Below are 21749 nucleotides of genomic sequence, written 5' to 3' on the forward strand. Positions count from 1 at the left end.
CTTTGCCTAAACCTCCCCTGGCACATCTTCCTGCCATCCCCTCAGGTTCTGTCACTGGTTGCCAAGGTAGTCTTCCTCTTTTTCAGACTTGCCCAATCAGAAATGTAGCTGTAAGGCTAAAGAAACCTGCTGGAAGTTTGACAAAGGATATTCAATATCAATAAATTTCTGAAACACAATGTTGTTTTAACAAGCCAGCATTTACAAATCAAATCACGTTTCACAAAAAAAAAAAAAAAAAAAAATCCCTGGAGGCATAATATCCTGACACTACTTATTCAGCCTCATAGAAGCCTGAGGCAAAGTGGATCTGTATCTTGCTGGCTGTAGTAAGTTATCTGACTGCAATGCACTTTCTGCCCTGTGTTCACAGGGAAGGAATTATGTGTGGGTTTTAAAATAAATAAATAAATCTGTCTTTTCAGTAATTATAGACTTGTTCAGAGTGATTTCTACATATGAAACATGAAGTCTCACTGAGCTTAATATCTTTCCAAAAGGATTTCCATATGCAATAAAGAATAATGCTTAACATCTCTGATACATCCTGTCATTTTAAGATGCCTACATTTCTTAAACATTTTCTGGGTCTGGCATATATAACTGTAAAAGAAATTTTAATCTTGAGCCCTTGAGTAGAAACAGTAGATAAACCACTCTACAAGTTAGAAAAGAGGGTTTTTTTCTAAAAATGGAAGGTGAAACAGGAAAGACATTTTTTAAGTTCCCTGGGGTAGTCTCTGTCCTCTCAACATCTTGTAACTTTATGATAACTTATGTATTTATTCTCACAAGTAACTTTTCTCCAGATTGTATAAATAGGTTCCTAGGGTTAAAAGAAACTTGAAAAGGCTTGCTTAAGAATATTTGGGAGTCATCTGGGATTCACAAAGCCTTTGGTCACAGAAGCACGCTCTCTATGAAATATTTCTCCCTGTAAAAATAAAATGTGACTACCATTAGCCGGTGTTAGGGTCTTTTCATTGCAGCTAGTGCAAACCTCCTGTTGTTGTAATCTGGAAAGAAGTATAAAGCAAAGGAACATCTATCCCCACCACTGCTTTAGTGTGTTCATGTCTTTTTCTTCTCTCTTCATTGACCAATACAATGTGAATTCAATTATAGTTAAAACCCCACACTTTGACACTACCTTTCCGACCCCATATTGTTCTATTTTTCTGTATCCTGATGAATACAGAATGCATCTTGAAAGCCTGCCCATTCTACTTTTACACAGCTCAAAAAGATATGGTGCCTCTGTCTTTTTATGTTCTCTAACCTTTGATCAAAATAGTGCTATGTAGAGAAGGAACATCACAAACTCTGACATAGGGAACAAGATATTTCTACCCACAGACGGGAATAGAACTATTCAAACTTCATACACAGGTTTTCTAATGCTGCTAAAGCTTATGCTGCCACAAGAAAAAGTAATCAAAATGTTCACAAATCATAGTTTTCTGATATTTTGCATCTGTACATAGCTCTTAAAATTACAATCTGTTTTTCATTTTTTTTATTAACAATTTCTTTTACCTCCTGAAAGACTATCCTACAGTAAGTCACGAAGCATAGACTCAAAGTATATTTATTTAAATAAAGAAAAGACTAGAGTTTATAGTCCTACAAAGTTAAAACTGTACACCAGGGCTTTTAGTGAAATTATCCAAGAATATCTCTAGAGACACAGATCTTTAAAATTTGAATTTCTTGGCTTCAAAGCCCACAAAAGTCAAAATACAGACTTTTCAGCACCTGAATCTATTAAAGTTCATTAAAAGCCAGGTTTTCCAGTGCTGATGTCACTTAACACATAGATTTGAAGAACAGTTGGGACCTTTAAGGAGCATCGGCTTCTTAATTACTTCAGCACATACATTTGTGGAAACCATATTCAACATACATGGAACCCAATGGGTTACCAGTAGTCTCAATTAACATACAAGTTATTATAGAAACCTACACTTCAATTAGCACAGGTTCTGTACCCATGATTAAAGATAGCACTAATAACTTTCTTAGGTTACAGGTGGCAGTGTTTCATTTTTCCAATCTAGGAATTCTACACAAAACCTTACTTTGAAGCCACACGAAAGAAAAGCTGAGACTTAACACCATGTGCCACTCTCAGACTGCCCATTGTACCCCCTTCCCCACACAGGAAATGGCCTTAAATTGCAGCAGCCCCACTGCACACCCTGCTACGACGAGTGTCACACTGCAGTCCTGGCCCAAAGAGCTCACCTGACAGATGACATTGACTAGACCAAGGAGCAGACAAATGCCAGAAGAGGATTCCCTGTGGGACAAGGCTCTAGGAGAGGCAGATATACCTGAATAAATTAAACACCACTTTGGTCGAAAAATATGAATGTTAAAAGGGATATTAATCCTGCTCAAGTGCATTTTTAGATATCCTAGTATGTTGGTGACAGGGTTGGAGAAGAGTATGAAGTCCTTTTACCAGTTGTGCAAGCGGCATCGAGATGATTAAGAGTACATGGAAAAGCTATCAGAACAAGGATGGAACTCAACAGCACATAGGAAGTTCAAGTTTACAATTTGGTTTAAATGTAGAGACTAAAAGTTGAGCTAAATAGAGCATGTAAATAAGTATCTAGTATTGCTATACCTGCAGGAGTACAGCTTCCAATAGTATATCACAGACAGACTTTACAGAGGAAGCCAATAACAGATGTGTCTTCCAACTCTCTCTTTTTAAGAGTTCCATCTATAGCTGAGAGCAATGAAATGAACAAAGAAACTTTCATGTTACCTTTAAATAATAGCAGAAATTCTCAGCAATAAAAAAAAGAGAACCTGCAACTGAAGACATATGTCCATAAACAAAAGGACAAGCCTGGTAGAGTCTCTCTGGCTTTAAGGCACAAAGATGGATGAGACATTTTTGTTAATGGTTGTTGGATTTTTCAGTTCATCAGAGTTTAATGTCAGGAGATCATAATGCTCAGATTGATGCCTACTCTGCTTTCTGTCTGAGTTTACAGTTGGCTGCATTCAATAAGAATAAATAGCAGTAAATGCAAGGAAGGAAGGGAAGAGAAATGTCCCAGAGTTGACTCAGACTGTAATATCTAAACCAAATAGGTCAGTACAATTTCTCTTAACCTGATCATCAGACTGCGCTGTAAACAAAGCAGATTGTCCTTAATGAAAATTTGCTTCAAAATCTCAGGCTAGAAAGCCATATGCAGGGAAACAAGATACAAAATAGGATTATCAACAAGTGGAAGAAGTTTTTGGATCAATTCATTAGACTGTTTGCAGAAAGCTTTGTTGATACTTCAGCATATGCTAAAGCATCTTTGTTACCCAGAATAAAAAAAGGCATTGACAGAAGAAATGTATTTGCAGCTGTCCCTTACACTAACCAGCTTATTCACTAGCATCAAAAAAAAAAATCACACTGTACCCAAGTTTTTGCTTTTTCCACATTCTGCCTGCACAGCCAGACACTACTGCAAAATTAGCCATGGAAGAGATCGGAGTTATATTAAAACACTTGAATTCTCTTATTAGATTGCTTAAAGGAAAATATATAATGAACCTGATCCATCACAGAGTCAAACTGGCACAAAACACAACTCCACAGCATTGACTGAATTTACCTCATTCTGTCCTACCATCACCTTCCCACCCATGTTGCTGCCATATAACTGGGTGTCATTTTCTGATCATTTCTGCTTTGTAGAGGCCAAAATATTTTTCAAATAGGCAGTCTAAGTAAACAGAAAATTCAATAGAAGTGTCATAAATGACAACCAGGTTTTGAACTCCTTTTCAAAAGAACATAGTTTTATTATTACACGTTTTAAAAATCTCTTCCAATACTTAAACAATAGGCAGGCATTGACAAATTGGGCTGTGTTTTAACACACTGAGTCATTTTGATCAACCTAAGTCATTCTTAGCTGCAAAGAAATTGTTGGCATGTCAACACAAAGAAAGCCTTCAGCTAGTTAAAGTAGGTTATGAGACTGTAAGTATGATACTTATACATTATTATAACAGCTACGTTAAGGTGAAGAAATCTGTGCTGCACGTGGAAACTTTAGTGTGCAAGACCTCAATTCCTAGTTTTGAAAAAGTCCTTTAGGAGCTCTGAAAAAGGCAGAGCATGTCAAGAGAGGACACAGAGCAAAGATAGCAGAGAAAGAAGAACACTTTATCTGTTCTGTATCTCAGGAATTTGACAACCAAGGCAACAGTGTAAGACCAGCAGTATAAAGCCTTCTTCAGTTTCTTTCAAGAATCATGTGTGTAAGAAGAGATACACAATTGTTCTTCCCTTTATCATCAGAAATACCAAGAATGAGTGAAACTGGTTCTGTAGGGCAATAAATTGGTGAAGAAGAAATCCTTAAACTATAGGTTTTACTGAACAAAACCAGTGATGTATAGAATACATGAAGCCCTGATTCAACTGTTTTATTTTCAGGTTTTATATTCCAGGAAGCAAACGTGTATTCCAGGCTCTGCCAGAGGCTGACTGCCACAGGTACCTCAGCAGTAATCTGCAGAAAACCATTTAAGCAGCCTGTGCTCTGTATGAAATAGATTCACATGACAGGTATTTCCATATGGGATGAAGACAATTATATCTGGTATGGTACTGGGACAAAATGATTTACTAAATAGTGTATATGGAAAACTCCAGTCAGTCACATCTAGTTACCCCAAAATATAATATGCTCAGATTTCACTGTAATAAAGATAACACATTATCAATATAAGTGGTTTAAATGTTTTTCCTGAAAATGCGCCGGTTAAAAAAAAAAAAAAAAAAAGCTCTATTTTACGAAGCAAAGACATAATTTGATTAATTTTTCTAAGATCTTCAGACAAGGACCAGAAAGGTGTGATGCTGTTTGTACTATAAGCATGCCTCAGAGCATTTTATAGATATACCTAGGAACAGCATGTACATTTCTAAGATACCTTATACTTACACATACACAAATAGTAGAAACCATATTTAATCACCTTGGACCATCTTGAAAAAATAAAATAAAAAAGTCCATGCCTTCTTACTTTCCTTGTATTTTTTTAAAGATACAAATCATCACTGCTGTGAAAGAACAAGGCAATTCATATTAAACTGTAGGAATCAAGTCAAAACTGTTAAAGGAAACAGGATTTCTGTGAAAAATGAAAATAATTATTACTCTTTATTTATCACCATTTTTAGCAGGATGAGCAGTAATCAAACATTTGCAGAAAAATAATCACATTGTAATAGAAAGAGGATGTGGTGAACATTTCTTCTACCTTTTCTGTCTGCATGGATCCCACAGAGATTACTGTCTTCTAATGCAAACATTACATCGAGGAAAACAAGATCTAATTTGGGTAATCATAGCTCACCAGTTCTTATGACTGCATCATGTTCTGCAGCTTGATGAACTTCTGCTCTTAAGCTATGGTTCTATCCCTGCCATTACTTTGAAAACTATAACCGCAATACCATTTGCCAGAGCCTAACCAAGTTAGCAACAAGAATAAAAAACAACCCTGGGAAAATAATAGGTTTCAGCTGTACCACACTGAAGCTTTTGAAGTAGAAATGTTCTAAGAACAAATACAGCTAAATTATTATGCAGTTTCCTCAAGTATCATGCTTCTCCAATGATTCCAGATAATCATATTAGAAGCTTCAAACATTATGTAATGACATCATTCAAACACATTGCTCCCAAAGGTTTGATATTAGATCAAGGAATTACCATTCATCATACCTTTATGACAAATCTAATAGTACAAAATGATTTGCAACATGATGCAGCTTATCTTAGTTTCACCCCTGACAGCAAGTATCTTCTCCCAGCTCAAGCATTTGATCTTGCCTGGAGCTAAAAAGATACAGTAACCTTTAATTTGATATCTGAATTCAGAGAAGGACTTTACCCATGGTCAAGAATTGGCTACTTCAGTAACCTTTCAGTGTTTGATATATGGGCTGTATTTTTCAAAACTGTATAAGGACCTCAGGAACAGAAGACTTAAAAAGTTAATAGAATTCAGGCACTGATATTGCATGTTATAAAAAAAACTAATAATGGCTGCTTTTAAAAGTAAAGAAACTAAAAACTTTAAGTAAAGCCCAATAAACAGCCTGTAGATGCTTTAATATCCAGAGCAAGAAACGTGTGCATCATTAGGTAGGCTGTATAAGCACTGGAAAACCATGTCTTGCAGGTATCTGTCCAGAAGATGAATTGAAATTACCATCACAGAAGCATCCAGACTCCCAAGGAGAATATGACACAAAGACCCACTATATAATACAGTTCTTGTGTCTGCACCTGCCCTAGAGAGAGGCTAACTTCTGTAGCTTGGGTGGAATTCAAAATTGCTGTAAGCAGAAGTTAACTGCCAAATACTCTAGTACATACACTTCTCAAGTGTGCAGCCCAGATAAATGTTCTATCCAAAGGTACAGAATAATCTCAGGAGTAACTAGAGCATGGACAATTCTTACACCTCTCAAAGACAGGGAATGCAATTGTTTGACAATGTATTCTTATGTAAACATTAAGTGCACAAATATCTGTCCTAAAACTTTTTTCCCTGGAGGGAATTATTTTACTATCCCACTCCTACCTCCATGTACTGTTCCACTTTTGTCTCTTTACATGGATAAACCATAAGTGTTCATTTATGCTTGCAAAAAATACCAGAACAAAAAGTTGAAAAGAAAAAATATACCTGCCGGTATTACTTTTCAGTTTCCAGTGTTACTTTTCAAGTTATACCATTATTGGTTCTTTTTGCTGTGCTTGTTGGAAAAACAAGTTTGTTGGTTTTTATTTCTTTGTTTGTTTTCCTATTGTTAATTATTCCTTCGCCAACTTTCTTATTCACGGGCCTTATTCTCAGAGATCTTCTAATCTATTTTACAATCCTCCTTCTGACTAGTGTCATGAGTTCTGTATTTTTCTTTCATGCATTACTCATGCCTATAAAATGAGAATGTACGTTGAAGTGAGAGACAAGGACATACAGAGATACTAGACAGCTATTTGGCCATATGCTTCATTAATTGCCTCAGAAGTGATTTCCTGCCTCTGTTTTTATTTGAACTGCTGCCACCTTGAGAACAGAGGCTTTTCCTTTTTGTTTTGTGGCTTGCTCAGGGCTATTCAGAAATGTCACCTCACAAAAAAAAAAAAAGGTGGGGGGGAGGGCAAAAGAAGAAAGCCCATTGAACTTCAGATTATGACACTTTTTGAAAGCTGCAAGGAAATTATGATACTTTACCTCAAACTGTCAGATGCATCTTCCAAAATCCCTCATTGCTATGTAACATATTACCATAGCAACTCGTCTCTCCACTGATCTAGTACTCCCTACGGGCAGGCTGTACTTTGTCAATGCTGCCGCTTCTCCGATGATGCAAGGAACACTGAGCAGTTAAATAGCAAATCATTAAAGCAATGTTTCCCCAGTGACCATGCTGAATCACAGAAGGAACAGATACCAAAATTATGGCAGGGGAAAGGGAGAACGGAGTGAGAGGAGCTTCCAGCACTTGGTGTAGGAAGAAAATAAATGTGATGAAAAGTAATAACAAAGCAGGAAGACAACACCTAATACTTGATTTCCTTAAGGAAAGGAAAGCACAGCATCACTACATTGAAGAGCCTGATTTTTTAAGTTCTGCCACTGATACACTTCACCAGTCCTCTGCTCCCACTTTTGCTCTAAGTAATACAAATCTTGATTAATATTTATCCGCTCAATGACAGCTGTCATCTAAATGACCAGCCACCACATCTGTGTCTTCAAGCATCTGGCTACATATTTTGCTTGGCTTAAAAAGATCAAGATTTAAAAAAAAAAAAAAAAAAACACACCAAAAAAAAAAAAAGAACACAACAATCCTTTTTCCTCTTTTGCCTTTTATATTTCTTAATCTTCCATCTTCTTACCTGTGCACATAAAACTTCCCATCAGCTGATTTCAGCTTCCTTCTCCAAACACACATCAATTCGCTGTCAAGAGAGAAACCCCATTTCTCATACATTACAAATATATACTCCTCATATATGTTGCATGCATGTTGCCTCAATATGCCCTATCTGATATGCAGAGAACTGAGACTCAGAAACATTACAACACTTCTCCCATAAAACACAAGAAATCATTGGTAAAGGTGCAAAAATAATCCAGTTTGCCAAATTCCCACTGTTACCCCTTGTAAAATAATAATTGAAGTCATACAGCCTGGAAAATTAAAAATGCCTATTAAGAGGATTTTAGAGATCTGTTGCCTATATGATACAGAGATGTTTGAAATATTTTGTGTTGTGTTTCTATATAATTGCAGAATTCAAGGCTCATTCTCAAAAATGTCTAGTTTTAATAACCAGAAAATATTACCCTATACTTAGGCATATGCAGAGTTTCAGTAATTTATACAGTTTTGAAAATATACACCATTCATCTGGAACTGGTACTTCTGTATGCATCAGAATAAGCTTTGTTTCATCCTCCTAATCTGCAGGTACCTCCTCCCACACTCCCTGTGCACTTAAAATGGAAATAAAGCAAGTCAAGAGGTTGTCTCTTCTTTCACATGGTGAGACTGTTAAGTATACACAACGAAGCTGTTGCAGCTATAGCACACTTGATTTAATGAGCTTTAGCTATGGTAGTGGTGGCATGTGATGCTGCATGTACATTGCATGAAAGAGTTAATCTGTGTTCTCAATTGTTGCTGACCTACTAGGGAAAACAAATGTGATTAAAAACACTGCAAGGAAAATCACTGTCTCATAACCATAACTTACATGTGTAAATTAGGACTCTAAGATAAGACAGAATGCAGTCTTACAGGGTGTCTCAAAAAGATGGACCCAATTTGAAATCACTTTATCTTTGAAATTGGGTCCTTTTTTCTTTTTTTTTAAACACCCTGTATTAGTATTATGAAAGCCTTTCTCTTTGATAATCCAGTGTTCAGACTGTTTCTTGCCACTGTAAAAGGTTGCTGCAGGTTTATACAGTGAGGACTACTTGAACAATGGTGATTCTGCTCTACAAATCCAGATTTGCCTCATCCCCTTTTACTTTTGTTCTTCCAAAGCAGCAGCTTGCTTTGCAGAAAACCACTCATTTCCTTTTTATTTACTTAGAAATTAAAATCTACCTAAGCTGAGTGCAGAACACCCTCAAGGAAGAAATTCAGCACATAAACTCCCAGTAAAACTGGAAGAAGGTAAATATCTCTCCTGTCTTCACAAAGGACAAGCAGGAGGACCCACAGAATTACAGGCTGGCCAGTGCCACCTTATCACCTGGGAAGGTGACAGAGCAAATAATCCTGGAAAACATTTCCAGACATACAAAAGTCAAGAAGGACATCGGGAGTAGTCAGCATGGGTTTACCAAGGTCAAGTCACACTTGACCAAGTCAAGAACCTTCTACAATGAAAGGCTAGCTTGGTAGACTAACAGGGAGCAGTGGCTATTGCCTGCCTTACCTTCAGGAACACTTTCAACACCATCTCCCTATCAGATTCTCACAGAGAAGCTGTTGAAATATGTGGTGGATGAGCAAGCATTGAGGTGAACAAAAAACTCACTGAACATCTGAGTCCAGGGGGTGGTAATCAGTAGCAGTAAGTCTAGTTGAAGACCCATAACTAGTGTAGCCCAGGAGTCAATATTGGATCCAATACTGTTTAACAACTCTATTAGTGATCAGGGTGTTGGAGCAGAATGTACCCTCAAGCATCTTTACCAAGGACACAGAACCGGGAGGAGTGGCTGATACAGCAGTGGGTCATGCTGCCATTCAGAGGGACCTTGACAGGCTGGAGAAATGGGCCAGCAGGACCCTCATGAAGTTCAATGCTTTCATACTGTGAGGGTGACCAACACTGGACCAGGTTGTCTGTAGAAACTCCATCCTTGGATATATTCAAAAGCCACCTGGACATGGTCCTGGGCAACTGGTTGTGACTGGCCCTGCCTAAGCAGGGGGGTTGGACAAGACGACCTCAAGAGGTCTCTTCTGAGCTCAACAGTTCTGCAATTCTGTGACAAGCCAGGCTATATAGACATTTCAGAATTTGATTTGTTACCTCTTAAGAGACCTAGTTTTGTCAAAGCCTGAGTGCTGAGGTACCACACTAGTGTAGTTGCTAGTGTAATAGCAACCCACGTACTTCAATTTGAATCAGCCTCTATGGGTTCTTCATGCCTCAATTTTATGAATGCCTTTTGTTAAAAATTCTGTCAGTTTTAGGCTCTTTTCCTTTTGCTCTTTCACCCTGCACTAAGCACAGAAAGTCATGATATTAAGTCACTTTTTTTAGGAAATATTCACTAAGCAATTAATATGAACTTCAAATGCTGAGCCCTGGGTGAATGACATTTTGCTTGTTTTACCAATTCCCATGTTATGGAAACGCAGCTCAGGAGTCAAGTACAGGAGTCAAGTGACTTATAAATACATTTGCTTTGATATGTGGAAAGACAAAGCAGTCTTAAAATATTATGAGCTTCAATTAAAATACAGCTGAGGGCACAAGGCTAAAGCATGACTGTGAGAACAGCAGCACTGAATGCTGAAAGAAACAAGGATGGATTGTTGGAATTCAAAGCAACTCCTGTAACTAATAAAACACAGTCAAAGGTGTATTCCCTTCAGAGCAGTTCATTAAGTTCAGTTAGTTATTGCTATCTGTCTTCTTATACAGAGATCAGAAATTCCTTCTTTGTTTATGGGCTGGTTTTATGTTAAAAAATTTAACAATACCCAATAGAGAACATTCCCTCACAGAAAGGTCAGTTTGTAAACAGTGTACATTAAATACAACACAGGCACATATCCCAAACAAATACACTCCAGAGACACCTTTGACAGTAACTTGGACTTCTGACTCATGAGCTTTTTCAAGTAAAGACTCTCTTCAGCTTTGTTGCAAGCTATTACATGACCTTCACCTAGTCTAACCACATCCCCTTCCCCTATTTCTCTTCACCCTATTTACTCACATTGAACTAACTCATGCAATAACACCAAATGATGAGATACAACAGAACACACCCCTCCTGCTTAATCCTAAGGGAAGAAGAGGATGCCTGTTCTCAGTACAAGAGACCCAAATTCAAATCTGTAAATGGTTCCTTGTTTTAGTGATTCTTTCTGTTTTATCTTTCCTTGTCAGTGAAGCAGAGGAACAGTATTTGTGACAGTGATTCATTCTCCTTTTTCTGAGATGCTATCTTGTGACTGAATTAAATTATGTGAATTACGTATTTTCTTTTTAAGAGCTGTGTAGACATCACTGATGTCGGAGAAGACCTAAATCCTCCATACGTATATATGATTAAGTGTTTTATTTCATTGCTCAATTTGAAAAGGTTAAATCCAGTCTTCTTTCAATAGCTCCATTTGAGAAGAATACTGGCTCCTCCATTAAACACTCAGGAGTCCTGTGCTATAAAACACTCTATGCAAAAGCATTCAAACCCAAGTCTTTGTACAGCATGATAAATAACAGATTAGAAATCATGGGAATAAATAGGAGGTCCCCCTTATCTGCCCAAGACAACTGTATCTTTTTCTTCTAACTTCATGCATATAAATAAAGGACTTCATAATAGATGTAAGTACCTTCTTCCTCTCCTATTCCCACAAGGCTTATTGAAATGTAGCTGAATCTCAAGGTTCTTTCTATTTCCTCCCATCCCATGTAGTGCCTATTACAGAATGTGTAATTAAGGCAAAAGACAGGACCAGAGTTGTGCTGTGGTATGGCATCTCCAGGACTCTGGAAAGGATCTAAAAGCAAGGGGTACTTAAGTGCAATTTAGAGCAACACCAAAACTATTCTCTGCTTTAACTGAAGCAGACTCTGGACAAGGCAGAAAAGTACATAATAGTAGTTTACTATCACCTGTCTTGTCTATATCTGGTCCTTGACAATGTGCAGCTGAGTTGAATGAAGGAGTTGGAACCAGAAACTGTAGAAAATAAAACAAATACTAGTTGCATTTCTGTCACCAAGGAGCATCAACTTGGGACCTGAGAAGGAAGTCAGGTTCTCCAAGCCCACACATCTATCATCACTTTTAACTGCCCAATCCAGACTTAACATGATGTGCAGAGCAATTTGCACATTGAGTAGAAAGACCCTGCTCAGCCTCAAAGGAGTTCCAGAATTTCACCAGAACTATAGGAATGAGCATGGTTAAAGCTTTTTTTGGTTTCCAATTAAGAAAATAGTGATGTAATATATGCCCAGGAATCTGCTCTTTTAAATGTGCTTATGATTAGGAAAATTGACAATACAAAAAAAAAAAAATCAATGACAGCACAGCATGTCATAAGAGACAGCTGAGATTCTAAAACAGCTGGTGTAGATCTTATAGATTACTCACACTCCAGAGCACTGTCATCTTCACTACAGGCAAGCAGGCACCTAAATTTGAGCTCTAAAGCTAGCATAGACACAAACCTTAAGGATGTACAGGAAGAAATCTACAATAACTCTTTTTATTTATTTAAAGGAAGACCTCACTAACCTATTACAGAAGGATGGTTTAGTGTACTGTTTTCAGTAAAAATAAATAAATGGGGATAAAAAGTTTTTCTTCTCTCCATGAGGGGAAGAAGAGAAAAATCAGCTTTGAGCCATCTTGGACTTCATATTTGGGACTTCTGCAAGAGCAGGCAAGGTTGCCAGGATAAATCACAGCAAGAAAAAACAAAACAAAACAACCTGCTAAATTACAGTGCATTTCCCTACCAGGACTGCTCAGTGGTTGTTCTGCTACCTACAGCAGCTGCCAAGGCACACAAGTTAAGTGGTACACAGGATTCATGCCTTCTTGCTGTCTTTGCTGAGGGCACAGTGAGTCATTCAGTCCAGCCTCTGGCTAGATGCTGCCTGCACTTAAGGATGTCCTCTCCCAGCCTATTAAATGGCCATCATAGCAGCTTAAAAGGCTACAACAGAAGAGAAAATCCCTCCCAAAGGTACACTACCCTGTAAAAATCACTCTATGATTCTTACTCATAAGACAACAGCCATAGCTCTCTGTATAATTGATGCTTCTTTTAAAACCACCTTGAAGAAACAACCAAGTTCTGTGGCCAGAGCACACTGGAGTGAGGTTTTCTGAGCATTTGTCAGATTCAGGTCAGGAACTACTGCGCAAAATTTTACAATGGGTGCCAGGCAGGAAGGTCGATAAGATGATCACATATAATGGTCCCTTCTGTCTAAGAGTTTATGAGCAGAAATCCTTTACAACTCATCTTATATATCACTATATTACCTTTATTAATATAATAACAGCACAGTTTGAGTCAAAATATTCATATTCACTCATTGATTTATAAAATACTGAAGTTATAGTTCCTGTAGGCAGAAATTTGAAATGCTAGAGGTTTGAGAGAACATTACATATCTTTATGAGTTCAAGTTTGTTACATGCCGTGATTTATATGCAGTAGGTTATATTCTGCAGCACCGTAAACTTTATAAGTTGATAGAAATGGCATTGCTGAGCCTCCAAGCAACGCATTTATAGCTAGGTTTAACAGCAAGTATAAGGCTTTTTCTGAATGTATACAGCATATTTCAGAGATTTTATTCCTCTGTCACTCTTTGTCTCCATGTCTCACTACTAACAGGTGACCCACACCCAAGTGTATCACAGAGACAAAAAAAAAATTAATGAGCAGTAATAGAACAAGACCTTCCTGGTAGCTACAGACCAAGGTCCAAACCCTCAGCCCCAAGCTCACCTCCATTTTACACCAGACCAATGTTCTTGAGCAGAGCAAAGAAGTGGGATAGTTCCAGAACCCAGAAATGCCAGTGAGGTTCCTTCAATTCTGCTCCCATGTCTTTAGCAAATACTTTCTAAAAAGATTAGAAGGAAAGAAAGACCTGTCTGATGTGATTTTTACCAGGGTAATAACTTTTTCCTGTGGGCAGAGATATAGCAGTGCCACTTAAGCTAAGATGCTGGGATTCAGTGCCCATGCAGTGTCACAACCATCTAATCAAACAGCAGCATAAATCAAAGCTGTCAAGTAGAATCTGCCGGTACTCAAGGCATTACACCTACAGCTCTGTTTCTAGGAGGGGACCAGGTTCCAAGGCAGTAGAAATGCCTATTGAACTATTTAATTGTAGTCAGTCTACTTTTTTCTAAGTGCAATATCTAACTGATAGCTAACCCCCTTGCTGTTCCGGGTCACATAGCAACATTTATGTATTCATCACACAATTAACCATACTAACTGCTTGGTATTGTGATAATAAGAGGTCCATTGTGACTATGTAGAAAACTGGCTAAATTCTAAACAGCTAAAAGATTAACAACTACTAGAATCATCCAAACCATAATACAAAGATATATGCCATTACATTAGTGTTTATTGAAGCTGAAAACATAATTACCAGATACAGCTATTGTCATAAGGTCAGAATCTCACAGGTTATTCATTAGATAGGAGTGAGGTGTTTTGTTTTTTTTTTATAGGGAACATTTCAGAAAAAGGAAATATCTGCCTTGCAGAAAGTTTGAAAAGGCAAAGAAAGATGTACGCAACATTATTAATAGAAATTCTTCCGAGATGTGCCGTGGGTAGAGGCACAGAACATTTGCAAAGAAGATTTTCCTTGACATCTCCCTGCCTTACTCTAAAGGCATATGTATCTACAAATCTGGGTCTCCTGGAAAGAACGTTACCACTGTCCTCAGCAGATTCTATGGTTTGATATGTTTAAACTTTAAATCAGGCCAAATCTAATTAAATTGATATTTTAAATCTGATCTATATTGGCATAAATGAAAGCAGGTCATAGCCCTGTTTTAATCTTTTTCTCCTACATGCCCGACTAAAAAAAAAAAAAGTCTTTATATCCTTGAAAAAAATCTGTGCAATTGCAATATATGACTTGTCAGAAATGAGTGAAAAATTGCTATTTGTTTCTATAAAAAACTTAGAAAAAAACCCCAGATGTTATCCCCATAGAATTATTTTGAATCAAATGGACTGAAAATATTGTCACCCTTTATTCCCCCCCCTCACTTTCTTATGTAAATACTGAGAAATCTTCCATACTATAACTTCTAGAGCAATTTTCCATTCTGTATTAGTCAGAATTGTACTTAGCAGCAGATATAAAAATAAACACAAGGGTTTTTTTTACTTAGAAATTATTATTGATAATATTACAGAATTGCAATTATGATTATTCTAGGTGATTGACTGTACATAACCATGCACAGTATCCCCACAGAGGCAATTTCCAATATGGATTCCCTGCCTTTTGGCAGCAACTGAGGAGGTACAGAGAGCCACAGACTGTAGAATGCAACAGCTCTTCGAAGGCTGCAGGGTGGGATCAGCAAAGGACCAGTGTTGAAGACCCCAGATCATGAGAATCAGCTCCTGTGGAGGCAGAGACATCCCCAAACCATCTCCAGATGTCAGGCAAGACATCCCCTAAAGCTTCCCCAGTGTGAGCACAGACCAGGGGCCAGTGGAAGGGTCCTCTGCACCTTCACAAAGCACCTCAACTCCAGGATCCAGAGTGCTTGTCACAGCCACTGTGCTGCACTGCTAATATTTACTGTGACTGCACACCCGTGAGTATTTCAGTGGCTACCATTGCCAATTTACAAAATCATATGCAATGTAGTTATGATATTACCATAGGCAGCCTTAACTGAAGGTTGTATTTGCTACTGTAAAGCTTGAGTTATATTTGTATGTTACACTCTACATAAGCTGCTAGAGACTGCTAGTTATGTACTTCATTTAGCTGCATTTTCTTCCCTTCACAGATGATGCAGCTGCAGTTTCTTTCCTTCCAGCTAACACCAAGCCCAGAAAGGGGATACATGCCTGATGAAAAGTTATTTGCTATAGATATACACTCAATGCACTATATACATTCAATTTAAATAAGAAAATAAAGCCTTCAACATAATACCATTAAGTAACTTACATCTTGCTTTTCCTCATTAAGACACATTTAAAAGGAAACCATTAAATTTATACAGGGTTAAAACCAATGGGAAACCTCAAACTGCTCACTCATTAACTCATTCACCCTTGTGCCATTACTTCCCTTCTTATGACCAAAATGCAAACTTTCTACTACCTGGCAAGTTGCAAAAATAGAATGATGGTTACAATATTATCTGATTTATAACAGATGAAAGCAACAGCTATGTGTATATTACATTAAGATTTATGTTAGAGTTTTCCTAATATACAAAATTATTAATTACTTAATGTACAAATAAAAGTGTACAAATAAAAGACCAAGAATACGGAGCCTTTTGTGTTCAGCCAATATTTAGAAGCAAGGCAAGCCTGAGTTGAAACTTAAGAAAGTCTAAACAGCACTACTTGTAATGCAAATAAATTTTACAAAATAATTGTTGGGCATAATATACATGTACCGCAAGTTATTTTCAGGGAAATATGAACAATCAGTGCTTTTTCCTTCCTTGGAATTCTGAGAGTAGCCTACTTTATTTGCACTGAACAATACATTTAATTTCTCCTAAAATTATATTCCTTTTAAACTTTAAGAGAAAGTTTATTCTTCAGGCAATTAATCAGGATTAAGCTGCTGTCCCCAGTTCTACAAAATCAAGAACACACAGAACCTGAACCAGAAAAAATAGCACCAACAGCAACAAGAAAAATGTAGCCATGCAATCTATAAACAAGTAAGTACAGCTACATTTATTTCTTACCTGTATCATCATTATTTGTCCTGTGGCATAGCTCAGAAACTGCAAGGGAAGGTCAGGATGATGGCACTATGTGATACCCAAAGCAAATCATGAGGGTAGTTGCTTTAGAGAGCAAGAGTATTTGCTTTACTGTAAAACAGTAGAAAAACAGACTAAAGAGATATATTTTGACTCTAATTTTCTCACCTACAAGACTGCTCTGTTTTTACTTTTCAAGACTAATGTGGTGTGGAATGAAATAGGTAGGAAGGGAAAAATAAGTGAGGTATCACTTCCATAGTGAAATTCAAGAAAGATTTCAACTTACTCAGAGTGAGCTGGATGACACATGAACCATAAATGAGAGAAAAATTATAGTAAGCATTGTGTGGAGTTTAGCGAAAGCACATCAAACCTGTCTTACTGAATTTTTTAAAGAGAGAAAAGCAAAACTTCATCTCTAATTGAAGGGAAGTACATCCTACCTACTATGGATTTGGGATAATTTGCATGTAGGTTACTTCATGTACTCTCCATTCCTACAGTGTGATTCATCATAAAAATTTGATTTTGAGTGGACTGCAAGGTAGTTCATTAGACAATTGAATAATGGAGAAGAGACAATAGTGAATTGACTTTAGCACAATGAAAGCTGACAACAAGAAATTAACCATTACTAACTTTATTATAAAGTGCTAGATCAATACTTCTGAACAGCATGTTCCATTTTCCTAATTATATCAGCAGACCATGAATATTCTGGTTGGTGAGAAGGAACAGAGATTGAGGTATGGAGGAAGAAAGGAAAAAAAAAAAAAAATGGTCAAATGCTACAAATAGCCATTATTACAATCTGCCAAAAAGCCCGACTTCGCTGAAGCAAGCCCTGGACTGCTACTCTATAGAAGATGCTGCCTGCAACTCTGAGTCCCTGCAATCATCCTTCATTGCAGCAGCTGCTACAGAAAGGTCAACACTTGCTGTAACATCACCAGGTCAGTGACGCCCGATAAGCCATCACTTCTATGTGCAGATTAATCTCTCACGTAGCATGAGGTAACTCTTGGCAAGGGTGAGAGCCATAATAAGATAAAATAATTCTAGACATTAAGCAAAAAACCTTCATAATTGTCAGTTACAATTTACAGTCCATGTTAGGTATTTGTTTGGCATCCAACAATCCAGCACTGCAGCATCTTAATACAGCTTTTGATGCATCTAGCTCAGATTTCTCTGAAGAAATACAGAACACTTAGCCTTTTTGCTTTGAAAGATGAGAAGTAAAGAACAGAGTAATTAAGTAATTTGTTCAAAGTCATCCACCGCAAGTCTGCAGAAGAGAGAACTGTGATCCTATGTCTGCAGGGTACTGGGCTACAAAACTAATTTTTGTAATCTGCTTAATTCTCTCTGGCAGGAAACCTGTATCTGAGAAACAGTCATGGTCCACCAGACCAAGATGACATTTGAAGAGAGAAGCACATCATCATGATGTAACTTGCACAGAAAATCAGACACACTGAGTTCCTAAAGCCCAGTGACAGTGATAGGAGATAAAGCTAGTGCAAGACTGCTGCCCTTAGGAAAAGAAAGGCAGAGAGATGGGGGGGACAGGGAACAGAGAAAGAAAGAGGGAGTGAAAGATGGAGAGACATAGGCAGAGAGGAGACAGACAGACACATAGGGTCCAAGCCCTGGTGCAGCTCAAGTGTTTCCAGCCCAGCAGAAATGCCTCCTCTATGGTGAAGAGGTTAAACACATCAAACCACCACAAATATTTGAGATGGCCCAACCCACCTGCCAGGGGGGATGTTGGCTTCCAGCTATGGTGCCCTTAGAAGAAAACTGATTTAGAAATTGAGCAGCACAACTCTCCATAAGCAACACTAGTCTTGAAGATGAAAATACGTATTTAAGCAAAAGCAAATACTACCCTCATTGCCATCAGTAACCGTTGAACACACACAGATTATGATATGTTTGTAAGATTGAGTTTAAATAGACAGGGATTAAATAGAAGATAAAAGTTTTCATTATTATCCTCTGGAATAGGAGAAATTCTCGGTTAAATTTTTAATTCACCTTATGTTGGGTTTTTCACTTCATCCTCCTTTGACATCAAATGTCAAACCATTTTTTATTTTTCTTCATCATTTTTATCTGCCTTGATGACAAACTTTTCAGACCAGAATGGATTGAATTCTATCTTGGTCTCAAAAAGTAGAAGACAAAGTTACCAACAATTCAGACAAGCTTACAAGAGACTTCCTCAATCAAGACAGGTTGCACGGCTTCCTTGTACAATGTAGCTAAGTTATCCACCAACAAACAGCAGAAAGTACTCAAGAATTAGATCAGAAAAGATTTCTCTTGGTAGACTTAGTGAGATACTGAACCATCACCAGGAGCACAAGGGAAAACCTACAAGCGAAATCCTGAAGAGTTGAAAGATTCTTGGCTATTTGTAATGCATTTGTCTTTCCTGAACACCTTTAAAAATACCTTTTTCCCCTCCCCCCAAAAAATAAAAATTGAAGCAATGAATTGAGAACCTCTTCACAGCAGACTGTTTTCAAACTAAGGAATATTTTACCTCTGTTGTGATCATATATTCCTCAGGCATTTTCTTGTGATTTTGTTTTTAATTAAAATTTTCCTGGAACTGATCCTATTCTTGTCTACTTCTTTTTGACTGGCTGCTTTCTAGGTAAAGAGATTTAAGGGAAAGATTCTTGATGAAGCAGGAGGAAAAATAAACAGTTGCACTTAAGAAAAAAGAGAAAAATGCAAACCAAGAGGATAAAGAATGCATCTCAAACAAAAAAGAAAAATCAATAATGAAGTGGTAAGATCTGTAAAGTCGGGGGAGCATAGTATCCACACAGAATAAAAACTCAGTAATGATGCAGATCAAAGGAGAAGAGGAACATGAATAAGAAAGATTGAAGATGTTCTGAATGAAAAGTACAATATGAATAGATAAAGTATGAATAATTGTAAAACATCAAAGTACCACCCAAAATCCACAGATCTCAGATTTAGACTTGAGACTTATAAAGTGATGGGTAAAAGGAGAAAGATCACAAACTGTAAACTTCAGACTGAATACCAAAGTAAAGAGCAGAGCAAGTGTCACGGAGGGTAGAACAAGGGGGTCCTGGAAGCATGTGAGAAGAGCTGGAATTGGGAAAGTTTTGCTTTAGGGAAAGAGCATTTCATTAGGTGGTCAGGGGTCAGAGGGGGTCACAAAACAGGTTGCTTCCTAATCAGTCTGGTAAACAAGCTTTTCATCTCTCTGCCTGGACTCCATGTCAGCTTACAGAAGCAAACAGCCCCAATTAATTTAATCAAGTTGAATAAGTAGCTCAATAAATATTTGTCTGCTGTTTGCTAACTCAGATAAGACAGGTTTCATCCGCTCATGAGTTTTCTGTGCAAAATGCAGAAGAATTGAACTAGTCACAGTGAGCAAGCAATGGAACAGAACTCAGATGAGCAGCCTCAGTTATGAATAAATCAGTTTCCTGGCTATTTTTTTTTTTTTTTAATTAAAATTAGAAGCTTTATAGCTTAGTCTCCTATGTTCCTGGCAAAGCGAGATGACAAAGTTAGCTGATCAGAGCAAGACATTCAAGCTGGTAAAATCTGACTGCAAAAGATAGGCAAGTGGACTTTATAATACAGAGTGTGTGGAAAAAACAGCAATGAAATTCAGTGTTGATACATGCGAAGTAATGCATGCCAGACAAAAAGCAATCCTAGAGTGATGAAATCTGACAAACTATTAGCATTTGGAAAAAAGATATCTTGGAGCTATAATAGTTCAATTAAAATGTCAACTTAATGCTCAATATCAGTAAAAATATAGCACATTAGGAATTATTAGGAAAGAACAGAGAACAGAAATGGCTCTGAATAAAATCATAGCCCACGATTTCAATATTTTGCACAGCTCTGCTTCTCACCTGCCTTAAAAGGCTCTACTATTATTGAAGTTGAGGGGAGAACAATAACCATGATTAAAGCTATCTCAAGAATATTTGAATCAAATGCACTTAATCATGGGAAGGAGCAAACTAAAGAGGACTATAAAGCCAGGAGCAGCACAGATAAGGTGGAAAGGAAATGGTTGCTTGCTCTATTAACAGAAAAACTAGATAGGAAGTAGTAAAATTATCAGCATGTACATTTAAAACAAACAAATGCTCCTTCGTACTTCACTCAGTTGCACTGTGGAATTCATTGCTTTAGGATGCTGTGGATGCTAAAAGTTTACTTGGACCAAAAAGTCATTTAATGCATTAAAAAAAAGCCTATCAATAGTTTCTTTTTTCCCCACTAATGCAAAGTCAAAAGAAAAATTTGAAGCAGTATGTTATTGAGACTGAAATGCATATTTATATTCTTTTGTGTGCAACCTTAATGATGGACTCAGCATTTTCTCTATACCAGAACCTTTCTTAGGAGAAGCTCCTGGAAAAGTGATTGGGAGGTTTGTTCTCTTTAATATCTCCCGCTACACTGGTGAGCTGTGGGAAAGGACACTGCGGGATAAGAATCACTGTTGAACAACGAGGAAAAGTAACTGTGATGCCAAAGGTGTGATATCAGTTCCCAGCTCTGCCTCAGCCTTGCTGCATAACCTTAGGCTGATCATTTCACTGCTCTATTCTCCAGTTTCTTTTGTAAAATGAGAATAGAAATCTTTCTTCCAATACACTATTCCTGATTTACTGTGCAGCCTCCTTGGCTCAGGGCTCTCTTGCCTGGCACAAATTGCCTTACATTTTCTAGGACAAAAAGGTTGGCTGGTCTTAGCTTACAGATACAGCTCTAACTTAACATACTATGTGTTATTTGACTAATGTTTTAATAAATTTATACATTATATTTTGACTTTCTGTGACTCAAGAATAAAAACTCCTGTTCATTTACTTCCTCAGTCTAACTGGTGTTCATCTTTACAGCCACAGGTATGAATCGACATGTTGTCAAGTCAAATGAATCAA

The sequence above is a fragment of the Streptopelia decaocto genome, assembly GCF_964273445.1.
Source record: "Streptopelia decaocto genome assembly, chromosome: 13".
Taxonomy (NCBI): Eukaryota; Metazoa; Chordata; class Aves; order Columbiformes; family Columbidae; genus Streptopelia; species Streptopelia decaocto.